Source organism: Scyliorhinus canicula, chromosome 7 (assembly GCF_902713615.1).
Source record: "Scyliorhinus canicula chromosome 7, sScyCan1.1, whole genome shotgun sequence".
Lineage (NCBI taxonomy): Eukaryota > Metazoa > Chordata > Chondrichthyes > Carcharhiniformes > Scyliorhinidae > Scyliorhinus > Scyliorhinus canicula.
Window position 1 is genome coordinate 188,373,454 of NC_052152.1, and position 13,709 is coordinate 188,387,162.

Here is a 13,709-nt window from a genome sequence, read left to right on the forward strand (position 1 = left end):
GCACCCCCAGGCGATTCTCCGACCCTGCTGGGGATCGGAGAATTTCGCCCGTGGTGTCACCCCCGCCACTGTGGTTAACAGGCAACTGCAAGCATGACCTCAGCCTTTGGGCGGCTTGCCATTTCAACTCAGCATCTTGCTCTCATGCCCACATGTCTGTCCGTGGCCTGCTGCAATGTTCCAGTGAAACCCTACGCAAATTGGAGGAACAAGAAGGAATTAGATATAGCTGATTTCAAGGGAGAATTAGATATAGCTTCTGGGGCTAAAGGGATCAAGAGAATATGGGGGGGAAGGTGATCAGGGTATTGAACTTGATGATCAGCCATGATCATAATGAATGACGGAGCAGGCTCGAAGGGCTGAATGGCCTCCTCCTGCTCCTAGTTTTTATGTATGTTTCTATGTAACACCTCATCTTCCGGTTTGGGACGTTACAACCTTCTGGACTCAACACTGAGTTCAAACACTTTAGCCTGTGACCATTCCCCTCTATTTTGATATTTTTGCTTTTTGTTCTTCACAGTTCTTTTTCAAACAAAGTGTATAAAATGAAAAGGAGCTTTTCCCCGACGACCGACAAAGACTGAGGGGTCATGTTTTACTCTGTTAACTCAAAATGTAGAAGTAACCATCTGCCTGTTTGAGTGGATATAAAATATCTTGTTGAAGAAGTGCAATGGAGATAATCCTGGTGGCTTGCCAATATTTATCTGTCAATCAACCTCAGAAAAGCAGATTATCCAGTCATTATCAAATTGCTGTTTGTGTGCAACTTGGCTGCTGTGTCTCCGACAGTACAACAGTGACTATACTTCAGAACTACTTCATTGGCTGCAGAGTACTTTGAGACACCCAATGATTGTGAAATGTGCAAATATAAATGCAATATTAAAGTGCTATCATAATTATTTATAATTACATGAAATTACGTTTCAACAGAAACATTCATAATTTGTTCAGCAGTACATTACCCTGCAAACAATTTATTTGCTTTTACAAACCACATAGATTAACATGCAGTCTTAATGAAAACAGTATTAAGCATTATTGTGTTTGGAATGTAAAGACTGGTTGCCCAAGTAAAGCTCATGTAAGTTTGTTAACTCCTCCTTGCATGCGAGAGGTAATGGAGCCACTTAATGGAGTGATTGTATTGATTTATCTACTCAGAGTCCCAGCATATTCATTGTATCACTACGTTTGTCTTCTAAAGCCATTCCCAAGGTGGCAATGGTGATTTGTGTGTTGAGCAGCGTTATTTTAACTATCATTTGTCCACCGTGTGATGGTGGAAGATTAATTTGGGTGCCTTCGAAGGATAATAACCTGTCTGGTGAATTGAAACAGCACAGGCATTTATTTCCAACTATATTACACTCCCTTAACATTTGAGAGCAACAAGTCTATTTGGACAAAAATGATGCAGTTGGGAATAAAGAACTGGAACCTGATGAGGAAGCAGCAAAATCTGCCTCTGCAATTCTAATCTGCAATGTTCTAATCGTGTTTTTAAAATCTCCAGTACAGAGTAGGGCATACAAGGCTAGAATTTACTGCAGTTGAGCATCTGTCATTACTTAGACCTACGTCAGCAACTGCTGCTTCCGGATATGGAAGGGGAGGGAAGAATTGGGGATATATATAAGTGGCTGGGGGAGCAGGGAGGCGGGCGGATGGTGACGATCAAGGAGAAATGGGAAGCGGAGTTGGGAATGTAGATCAATTGGGGAGTATGGAGTGAGGCACTGCGAAGGGTAAACGGGACCTTCTCTTGTGCAAGGATGAGCCTGATACAGTTTAAGGTGGTGCACAGGGTGCATATGACTCGGGTGAGAATGAGTAGGTTCTTTCAGGGGGTTGCAAATGAGTGTGGGAGGTGTGGGCAGGGCCCAGTGAATCATGAGCACATGTTTTGGGGTTGTGAAAAATTGGGAAGATTCTGGGCGGGACTGTTTGCGGTCTTAGCCAGGATAGTGGAGGAGGGAACTGGACCCGGACCCTTTGGTGGCGATATTTGGGGTTTTAGAAAAGCTGGAGCTCATGAAGAGGAGGAAGGCCGATGTCTTAGCCTTCGCCTCTCTGATTGCACGGCGACGGATTTTGCTGCCGTGGCTCGGCATCGCCACAGGGGGGTAGCAGCATGGTTGGGTGACCTGTATGACTTCCTGCGGGTAGAGAAGGTGAAGTATGAGTTAAGGGGCTCCGCTGGGGAGTTTGAGAAAAGGTGAGGGATGTTTGTGACCGTGTTTGAGGAGCTGTTCATTGCAGGGGGGTGGGGGAGGTGGGTGATGGGGTGGGGGGGGGGGGGGGTGAAAAAGGAGAAAAATCTGAACAAACTATAGTTGATTGTTGGGAAGAATGTTTCCTGGGGTGTTTATTTTCTGTAACCTACTTTGATACAAGTTTGAATAAAATGCGTTTTAAAAAATGGCCGGGATTCTCTGCTCCCCACGCCAGGGGGTGGGGGGAGAATCGTGGGAGGGCCGGGCAAATCATGCCACTCTGCCCTGGCACCCCCCACGATTCTCCCACCCACCCCCCAAAATGGCGTGTTGCGTTTTGCGACACGCCGCTCGGAGAATCGGCGCTCGCCGTTTTTCACGCCCACCGGCAATTCTCCGGCCCGTATGGGCCGAGCAGCCTGACGACCCAGACCAGTCCACACCAGCGGCAACCACACTTGCCAGCGTGAACATCACACGACAGGTAAGTGTGGGGCCTGTAGGCAGAGAGAGGATCGAGCACCACGGGCGTGCTCATCAGATGTCTGGCCCGCGATCGGTGCCCACCGATCGTCGGGCCGGCGTCTCTAAGAGACGCACTCTTTTCTCTCCACCGCCCTGCAAGATCAAGCCGCCATGTCTTGCGGGGCAGCGGAGGGGAAGATGGCAACCGCGCATGCGCGGGTTGGAGCCGGCCAACCTGCACATGCGCGGCTGACGTCACTTAGGCACCGCCGGCCGCATCATTCTTGGCGCGCCGCTTTGACATAAGCGTCAAGGCCTGGCGCCCGAGATTCGCGCTACGCCGCTCCTAGCCCCCCGGGGGGGGGGGGGGGGGGGGAGGAGAATAGGGGGCGAGGAGCGGCCTCCGACCGACGCCGGAGTGAAACACTCCGGGTTTCATTCTGGCGTCGGCTGTTACTCTCCATTTCGGAGAATCGCGCCCAATGTTAGGCCTACCTCTGTACCCTTCACCTTAAAATATTTTTGAAATTTACTGAAAATGCAAGCTGATAATCACCCATGAGAGAACTAGCCATCTGGTACCTGAATGAGCAGGGCAACCAATAGGGTATCTCCTGAACCAACCAGATTGGAGGATTGAAAAATAAACACATGGATGGACAGAAAGGAGGGGTGCATTAAAGGAAGGAATTCAAGCCAAATCAAGTGGAGAAAGAAAAATGGGAGAGAGAAAGAAAACAAATATGTCAAAAGAAAGGGAAAACTGACAAAGGAAAAGTGATACTTTAAAACATTTTACATCTCTCAAAAAAATTCAAAACCTGATGGAATGAGACTCCAATTTTGTAAAAGTTAATGTTAGTACCACAAAGTGGATTGGCAGTGATTAACACTTAACAGGTCATTAAATGGTGACAACCGCATGTAATGACAGGACCTAATTGTCCGTGGCGATTAATGGGAAAATATAGCAGGTTTCTTTAATAAAGGAGACAAAGGGTTATACACCATTTTCATGAAGCTGGCAGTAGAGTGGTGCAAGTAAGAGCAATGTTTGGATATTCAAATTTAATCACACATGTTCAGTTGCTGCACTATCTATCCATAAAAAACAGTGAGTGACATCAGTCTTCCTGTTACCTTGGCTGAAAATTCAGGTGAATATTTGCAGTGCGGCAGAATACTTATGGTTTTAAATGCTATCCAAATCAAAAGTGCTGAATGCAAATTGTTGTGTTGTGTTATTTGTAGTATATCTCTCGCTGATGGTTCAATGATAATTACTCTGTGAAAACGTAGGGGGCAATTCTCCAATATGAAGCCGAAGTGTTCGCGCCGTCGTGAACTCCGTCGCGTTTCACGATGGCGCAAAACATGCACGGGAACGACTGATCCTGGCCCCCACAGGGGACCAGCACGGCGCTGGAGCGGTTCACGCCACTCCAACCTCCTTTCCCAGCGGCAAATGGGCGCCGTGCGAACCCGCGCATGTGCAGTTGGGCTGCGCCAACCTTTAGCACGGTGGCCCCGACCAACATGGCGTCGGTATTCAGGGGCCGGTTGTGCCGGAACGTGGGCCCGGGGGTGGGGGGGGGGGGGGGGTGGAGACCGGCCCGCAGATCGGTGGGCCCCGATCGCGGGCCAGACCCCATTGGAGCCCCCCCCCCCCCCCCCGGGGACGGAGCTCCCCTTCTACCCACCACAGGCCGCCCCCCAACCGTTCATGCAGAGTTCCCGCCGGCAGCAACCAGGGATGAACGGCACTGGCGGGACTCTGTCGTATCCGGGCTGGAGAAGCACCATCGATTCCAGGGGCCCACGGCCAGCGCCACGCCAAACGCACCGGCGCAAATGCCGCTGATTCTCTGCATCTCGGAGAATCGCGCGCCGGCACCGGGGTGTCATGGCACGGTTGCGCCGATTCTCCGGCCCGGCGCGGGACTCAGAGAATTGCCCCCGTATAGTCAATAATATTTTATGCACAATGTGATTTTCCTTCAGTATTTCAGTGAAGGTGTGTCGGTGTAAAAAAAACTGCATTAGCTTCATATTTACTTACCATAGATTGGTGCGTAGAATTGCGAGACGTGATTCACTGCAGGCATACATCTAACACAATTTTTTCATAGCTGCTTCGAAAGAAGGTGTTAAAAGAGTGTAAAACAGCACAAATTAACTTATTAGGAAGGGCAGATGGGAAAACAACATTTGGAACATTCAGAAAGCTGCTGCACAAACAATGGAAATTTGAAGTTGAGAGGGGAATGAGTTCCAGTAAATAAAATGTTCCTTTTCCTGTCCTTGACTTTCGTTGAGCAGGCAGGGTTGTTTTAAGAAAACCCCAGGCAGGTCTCGTTCCCACTGTGCAACAGATATCTCCCAGTTGGTGAAGCTGGGCAATGTAGACGAGGATGGAATGAGATAGTATCAGAAAAACATTGTGTTGTGATCAAGTCCCACAACATCTTCCAAGAACATTGCTGCAGCATACTTATGATTCCATATGTCTTCAATTTGCAGAAACCAACATGGAGCAATTCCCTGTTGGTTTCAGTTGAATCGAAACCACCTTCAGGGATCTATACCAGTGGTAGGCAACATACCACCCATGAGCCACATGAGGCCCATCAGGGTTCTGAGTGCGGCCCAGAAAACATTTTGTTGACCATTGCCCATGCGCTGGGTTGCCAGATTTCGCTGGTTTCCATCCATATAGTATTTTTCCGAAAGTGATCCCAAGGTAAAGCAAGGGCACATGAAGTGAGGTGCGATGCTGATTGCATGCAACAGGTGTGATTTGCCGACCCGATTCGGGCGCAACGGGTGAATCGTGTAACAGCTCCAAATTGGGCTCTGCACTGAACACAAAACCTCAGTCCGCTTGGCTCATTTAAATACCCGGATACTGCTTTAACCCGGCGCCTGGGAGTCAATGGCCCTGCCTGCAAGATCTCGCCAGGGTACCATTTAGTGCTGGTCCACACAACGGGGAGCAGCCATGTCGGTGCTTTGGGGAGCCTTGCAGGCTATTGGAGACCCAGGGTGGTCAACGTCAGGGCAGGGTAATATCGTAGCACACCCGCTGGCACCGGGCATCTTGGCACTGCCAGCCTGGCACCCTGGTAGTGCCACTCAGGCACCCTGGCAGTGCCATCCTGGGTGCCCAGGTGCCAGGTTGGCACTTACAAGGGATTGGGCCCAGGGGTGGCCTTGCCCATTGGAGGGGGACTGAGGAGGGGGGGGGGGGGTGGGTGGGGGCTGAGAGGGGGGGGGGTGCTTCCCAGGGGCCTTGACAGGGCTGGGGGGGGGGGGGGGGGCGGAGCATGGTTCAGAAAGCGGATGGGAGCCTGAACGGGGGTGAGCGTAAAGATCTGGGCTGCCATTCAAACTGGCACTGTGATCTGTGAGAGCCATTCTTGCTGGAGGGGAACCTCGGCAGGGAGAAACTCCCCATGGAGTACCACTGAATAGTGGGGTGAAACTTGGTGCTGAGACACCCAGCCAAACACACCTGAAAGCAGACTTTAACTTTTTAACCACTGAATCACTCCCAACATTGACTGTGAATGTCATGTGCTTCCTCTGCATCTATTCACAGTGTAAGTATTTTTGTTTCTTCCATTTGAAGTTGATGACAGTTCTATTAATATATGAATAATTCAGCATTTCCTATAAAATTATGAAATGTCTGGCATGTATTAAATGTATTGAATCTTATTTATGGGGTCAGGGTTATTGAACACGCCCAATTTCAATCTTGTGGCCCACTGAGGTGAAGCAGGGCTCACTGGCATAAAATATAATTAGCCTGTAAATAAAACTATGGATATGAGTTTTGGTCAGCAACACTGACCATTCTTTCCTGTTGAAATCAAGGTAAAATTGCGTTGTGTTATAGGTGATTGCCGTCGACACTCAAAGCAATGGTGTTGTTGGCATCAGCAATACCTATTCTATTCTACTGGTGATCAAGCCCAATGTTAACTCAGGGAAATGCAGTATTGGATATTGAAGTTGGTGATAGCCCAGGCTATTTTCTTACCTAAGCTTCATCTGTACATTGGAGATAGGGGGCGGGATTTTCCGCCAGCGGGATTCTCCGTTTTGCCAGCACCCGCGGGTTTCCTGATGGCGTGGGGCTGCCTCACAATGGGAAACCCCATTGACCGGGCGGCGTTACGGAGAATCCCGCCATCGGGCCGGGGCAGAAATGTGGCGGGGCGGGGCAGAGAATCCAGCCCAGGGTTCCTTCCTGAACCTTGCCAGAATTAGTACCTGGCTTGTGGATGTAGATTATTTTTTGGCAGAGCTGTCCAGTGCCTGGGATCTTGGGGAACATTCCTCTGCAGTCCAGCAACCACAAGAAACAAATCAGGAGTGTGATGGAATATTCCCCAGTTTCCTGGATGAGTGCAGTTCCAAAAAGGCTGAAAGAATTCATGAGGCCAAAACAGTTTGCTTGATCGGTGCCCCATCCACCAACTTAAACAATCACTTCCTCCATCACTGGAGCACAGTGCCAGCAGTGATTTACAAAAAACGTTTGATATGGCACCACACAAAAAGTTACTTAATAAGATAAGAGCCCATAGTGTTGGGGGACGTATATTAGCATGGATAGAGGATTGGCTAACTGACAGAAGACAGAGAGTTGGGATAAGAGGAACATTTTCACGATGACAACCTGGAACTAGTGGAGTGCCATGGGGGTCAATGTTGGGGCCACAATTAAGGGAACAGTAAGGGAATCAAGGGTTATGGGGATAAGACAGGGAAGTGGAATTGAGGATTATATCAGATCATTCATGATGACATTGAATGGCAGAGCAGACTCGATGGGCCGAATGGCTTACCTCTGCTACTATGTCTTATGGTCTTATGGTCAGTGTGTATCATCTACAAGATGCACTGCATAATCTCACCAAGGCTCCTTGGACAAGCTCACGACCTCTAACATCTGGAAGAACAAGAGCAATGGACACATGGGAACGCCAACACCAGCACGTTCCCCTCCACGTCACACGCCACCCTGACTTGGGACTATTTTTCTGTTCCTTCATTGTCACTGGGGGAAAATCCTGGATTTCCCTCCCTAATCGCACCCTCGGTGTATCTACACTATTTGGACTGCTGCCGTTCAAGACGACGGTTCAAGGGCAATTAGGGATGGCAATAAATGCTGGCCTTAACAGGGACATACAATCCCATGAAAGAATGAAAATAAAATTCATACTGGGCCTGTAGACCATGTAGGCTGGGCAGGATCTTTGTTGAGCAGCCCTCACACACCTTTTGTTTTTAATTCTGAGGCAATTGCCTTTCCTTGTGGCAGGGCAACCTCCTGAAGCTACCCTTCTCCCTCCTCCACAGCCACCCAAATTAAAGTTGGAAGTCATTCGCCAATCACAATCGCTGTGCTTACTGAGCATGTATAATGGAATAAATGAATTAATCTCCGAGGCAAAATCTTCTGTGGAATTCGAGGAAGCACAATAGCAAGAATATCCCTACAATCATAGGGCATGTTAATTATTACTTTTAATGGTTCTCTGAAATCAATTCCACTCTTAACCATGGCTCAGGAATTCCTGCCTGGCATTTTGAAATCATTTTGGGGCTCTACTAACACCAGAGGACCCTGATTTACATGTATTCATGAAGCTCCCTCCTGCTTCCTGCCGGCACCATAAACGCCTCAAGGAAAATGCATGGTTACTGTGGCAACAGGGAGAAATTGAGTTGGAATGGGGTAATACACCTTCCCACAGCAATTTTAACTGTGTACCCATTCTGCTCCTGCCTGACCGAGCCACAATATCCCCCTTAACTCTCCAATCCAGGATGAAGGATAAAGGGCAAACTCTGTAATGAAAAAGAAAAAGACAACAGATTAATACATCAAACAAATTTTTTAAAATATTTTTTTTTAAAACAGAACATTTCATTAAGGCATTTGTGATTACATTTTTCAAAATCTTACTCGACAAACTCATAACGTGATGGACAAGAAATGTTCAGGTACGATGCATTGGCACAGGTGAAGCTGCAGAAATTTTGAAGCAGTTGTTGCAATTGTTTGTTTCGGGTTCAGTTTTAATCTTTTTGGTCTTTGTTTTCTTTTTAAGATTGGCTGCATTAGATAAACATTAAGTAAAGAGTTTCCCAAGGACAGTGCTTCATGTGGAAGGTAACTTGCAACAGTTGGAAGCTCTCTTGCCTCAGAGTCGAAAATCTTAATGGTCTAAGTCCCACTCCAGGATTTAAGTGTGTGAAATTTAATAATTTTGGACTTCCTCCCCTTAGGCATGCAGGGGGACAATAACTGCGACTAAATTAAAATATACACACAGCTGCAATGTTCCAATAGTCCAGCAGGGGCATTTTACACCCCCTCCCCCGCGACATGTTTCTTGCGATGGGAGCCAGCCCACCTGAATCCAACTCCACCAGTGGGAAACATGCGGCAGGGGTTTGCCATTGACGGATCGGAAGAGCCTGATGGCAAGAACAAGCTGGAAAATCCTTCCCCCTCCCCTCCCGCAAAATGCAGAACTTATTGCAGATAGACCATTAGACATAGGAGCTGAATTAGGTCACTCGGCCCATCGAGTCTGCTCCGCCATTCACTCATGGCTGATATTTTCTCATCCCCATTCTCCTGCCTTCTCCCCATAACCCCTGATGATGCAAATGGATGCTGATATTCTCTCACTGTTCTGTTAATGCGGGGGTTAAAACATTTAATTTAATTAGGTTAAAACTGCAGTCAACTAAAGTAGCCAACAGATGATTTTCAACTGAACATTCATAAGCCGAGAAATCTGATGCCATTTGTTTGGATGCGAATGGGGCTCTTAAGCCTCCGATCAAGACGGCAGGAATGCGCACCCTTTTTGTGTGAGAAGATATTGGTGTTGTCAAAATAAAAGGTGTCCACCGCCAGTGCCAGCAGCAGTCATTCAGCCTCCTGCATATGTAGCTAAGTGATTTGATGTCTTTTTTGAACCACTCTTGACAAAATTGAGGCAGCCAAATCTGCTTGCCAATCTTGCTAATCTTTCCTGTTTCCTTCTAATTCTGGCATACGTGCTGCTGTTGTCCACCTGCCCATGTTTGTGTCAATAACAATTGTTGCGATTTTACACCTTTGCTGTATTTATGATGCAGCTACCAATGTCAGATCGATCCTGGAATCATGTGAGGCCCTGCTTCTGGATTTATTCTGCGACTTTAACCTTTTTGCACAGTAGATGCTGCCTTATCATGGCACTGAAACTGCACTGTAAATGCACCCTTAGCTGGCCAAAATGTGGCAAAATGTTAGAGAACGCAAAACCCGGCCTGTATTTGAATGAAGGGATACATTTGTGTTAAAAAAAACCATAAAAACCTGAAGACTCTTGTGCACAGTATTATCAGATAAAGCCACCATCAGACCAAACATTCATTTTCTCCATCTGCTGTTTTAACTGAGGTATCAATTGACTTTAAAGGGTTAATACCTCGGTTAAACTAGAAGACAGGAGGGGGAAACATTTCAGCCTAACTAAGAAAAATTAGATGTTGTGCCTAAGTACAGTTTATGTATTCAAACTGAAAATGCAGATCTGATTTGTTTAGCTTTGTGTATTTGTTTATCGTGGATCACTATTGTTCAGAGCCTGTGCTAACTACTTTTCACAGTTATTGTCTGGCTTTTAGATTTTGCATATTTAGAGAATTAGTATTGATTGTGGACCATTAAAATAACACATACTGAGTAAATATTTGTCAAGATCGCTGGAAATAATGACTTTAAAGAGATATTATGTAGTAATAAAATGTTGACGTAGACACTTTGCAGATATTAGTTATCCTGATTTACGGTCCCCTGTGCAGTTTATATTGAATACAAATGCCAGCATAGCTATTTGACAACATTAGTTGCAACGCTGTTGTTAAAATGGAGATATAATTGAAAATTTAACATCAACATCAATTCAATGGGTATGAGACATGATTATCTTTTTAACTAAAGAAAAGGAATAACTTGCATTTATATAGTGCCTTGCACAACATCTGGACAATCCCAAAGTGCTTTCGAACATACTCACTATTCTGTGATAGAAAACACAGCTGCCACTTTGCACACAACATTTAAGTAAATTACCTTATTATGTGTTTAAGTTATGTTGGTTGAGGGATAAATGTTGGGTAGGAAACTGCGAGAATGCCATTATTCCTCGTCAGATAATGATCTGGGATCATTTACACTCATTTTAGAAAGTAGGTGGGTCTTTTTTTCAACACCTCCTTCAAAGAATGGTACTTTGAGCAATGCAACACTTTCAAATCTGCCTCGAAATGTCAGGGTAGATTTTTGGTCCAGTCGCTAAAAGCAGTTTTTAAACCCAACTACCTCATGACTCGTGGCGAGCAAAGCTGCCACATAGAAATGTATTATTAGTTAGCTTTGTTCGCAGATAGAAGTTTTTTAAACTTTTGCTTGTGTGATTCTTCATGCTCCTCTCCAGCAACTTTCAACTTCCTACTCTCGGTTTTCCTTAATTTTCTTTCCCGCGGTACGCATTGCACACACATTTCTTATCATTTCTGCCATTTATCTATTTGTCTCTGAGGCCCAGATCTCCCAATCTCCAGATGCTTGCACCCCGGAGCTACACTTCACGATGCCCTGGAGGACCCCTTGGAAGTCCTCACGCACTGACTATGGGGGGATTTCTCGGGAACATAGAACAGTACAGCACAGAACAGGCCCTTCGGCCCTCGATGTTGTGCCGAGCCATTATCACCCTACTCAAACCCACGTATCCACCCTATACCCGTAACCCAACAACCCCCCCTTAACCTTACATTTTAGGACACTACGGGCAATTTAGCATGGCCAATCCACCTAACCCGCACATCTTTGGACTGTGGGAGGAAACCGGAGCACCCGGAGGAAATCCACGCACACACGGGGAGGACGTGCTGACTCCGCACAGACAGTGATTGGGCTATTCCCCTGGGAATTAAACTATCTGAAACCGTGACTTCAGATGGTTCCAACCCACCTACTGGAAACATGAGAAGGATTAAAACCAGTTCTAACTCCTGGGTAACTATACTACTGACCCCCTGACTCTCTACTGGACCGCCCAACCCCATCACCCACCCCCCCCCCCCCCTCCATTACCTCCCAACAACCTGACTATCTCTGCCTACTTGACTACCCCCCTCCCCACCCACTTGACTACTCCGACTCCCCAGCTACCCCACTCAACTACCCCTCTGACCCCCTGACTACCTCACAACAACCCTCTGGCCACCGCTCCCCCCACGCCACCCCCCCCAACCCCCACACACCCTCCCCCAACCCCCCCCCCCCCCCCCCACACACACACACACACACACACCTGACTACCGCCTGACACGCTGAGGAGGCCTGGTTCATCCAAATGAGAAATGTGGAGCTCCAGTGCAAGGTAAGTAAATAGGAATGGAGTGACGATCAAATGGTGATTGCCATTCCTCAGAAGATTCAATCCAGTATCTGTTCCTCCCTATTACTACTTTGAAAACCTAAAATAATTGGCAAAGTAACGAAAGGAAAACGGGGAACCTTTTTAATTAAAAGGACAACTCCGAAAGACACTAGCTGAGATGGAATCAGATTCCAAAAGGCAGGTGGACATGTACTTGAAGTAGGTTAATTTGTAGGGTTATGGAATAAAAGCAGGAATGTGGGACACAATTGAACAGTTCTTTCAAAGAGTTAAGATGTGCATGACAGACTGAATGGCCTCTTCCTGTACAGTAAAATGCCATGGAGGACATCTTTCACATGCACTCTGTGATACGGAGAACAAGGTTTTGCTGGTTCTGCAACACGTGCAATTCTACCCCTGCCACCTCACTCCCCCAACCTAATTTTGATTTGTGCTTTGCCTGAGCAATACCTAAGCCTCAGGAAATAATGGCCAAAATCTTTCGCTATGATTCCGGGGAGCATGTTCTTCAACCTCTTGGAATGCAAATCTATATGTTCAAAACCAGAAAATGCATCATCCTCTCCATGGTCAAGTCAGGCAAAATTATATTTGAAATCTATTAGCTCAGTGCAGTGTTCTTCAAACTTTCTTTCCGGGGACTCATTTTTACCAAATGGCCGAACTTCGTGGCCCACGCCGGCCGAGCTGCGCGACCCACCATTTTCTCTTAACTTGTTTGCTGCTGACAAAAATTGAGGAAATGATTTTGGGTCCCTTTGGCCCTCGTACACGCTCCTCCAATGGAACCTGTTGGATGAAGGTGAAGCCTTCCGGTGTCGGAAATTATGGAGTCTCCTTCTGTCCAAAGTTCTGAATTTTCTTCCTGTAAAATTTTATCAAATAAACTCCCCCCGCCCCCCGAACTTGTAAAAAAAAGAATAAAATAAATGAAAAAAATAATAATTAAATTAATAAAATAAATGAATAAAATTCCCCCCAACTCGTAAAACAAAAAGCTGCGACCGTTTAAAAAAAAGCGACCGCACTGCGCGTGCGTGTCCGATCATCAGCACGCATGTGCATAGTTTTGCACATGCGCGCCGATGATCTGGCACGCATGCGCAGTGTGGCCGCATTTGCTTTACATGTTCGTGGCCATTTTGAAGGCCGCATGCAGCTGCCGTTATTAACAGCCGGCTGCTGCGGCTGTTGCACGCAGATTTGCGTGATTGGGAGCGCGCGATAGATGGCTCCACGGCCCTCCCAACACCCGCCCGCAACCCACCCGCGGGTCGCACCCCCGAGTTTGACAATGCCTGGCTTAGTGGCTGAGGATTATGTTTTCTTTGTACCATCCTTTCCTTCCAGTATTATCCTTTCCTTTGTGGCATTGACATTTAGTACCTGATGAGACCATCAATTCACACGACACGTGGTTAGAAGTGAACAGTGGTTTTAATCGTCTTACAACAGAGCCTGCCTGTGATGAGATGAACTCTAGATGAACTGGCAGGCAGGCTCCGACTGCCAAGTTTTATACAACCAATGG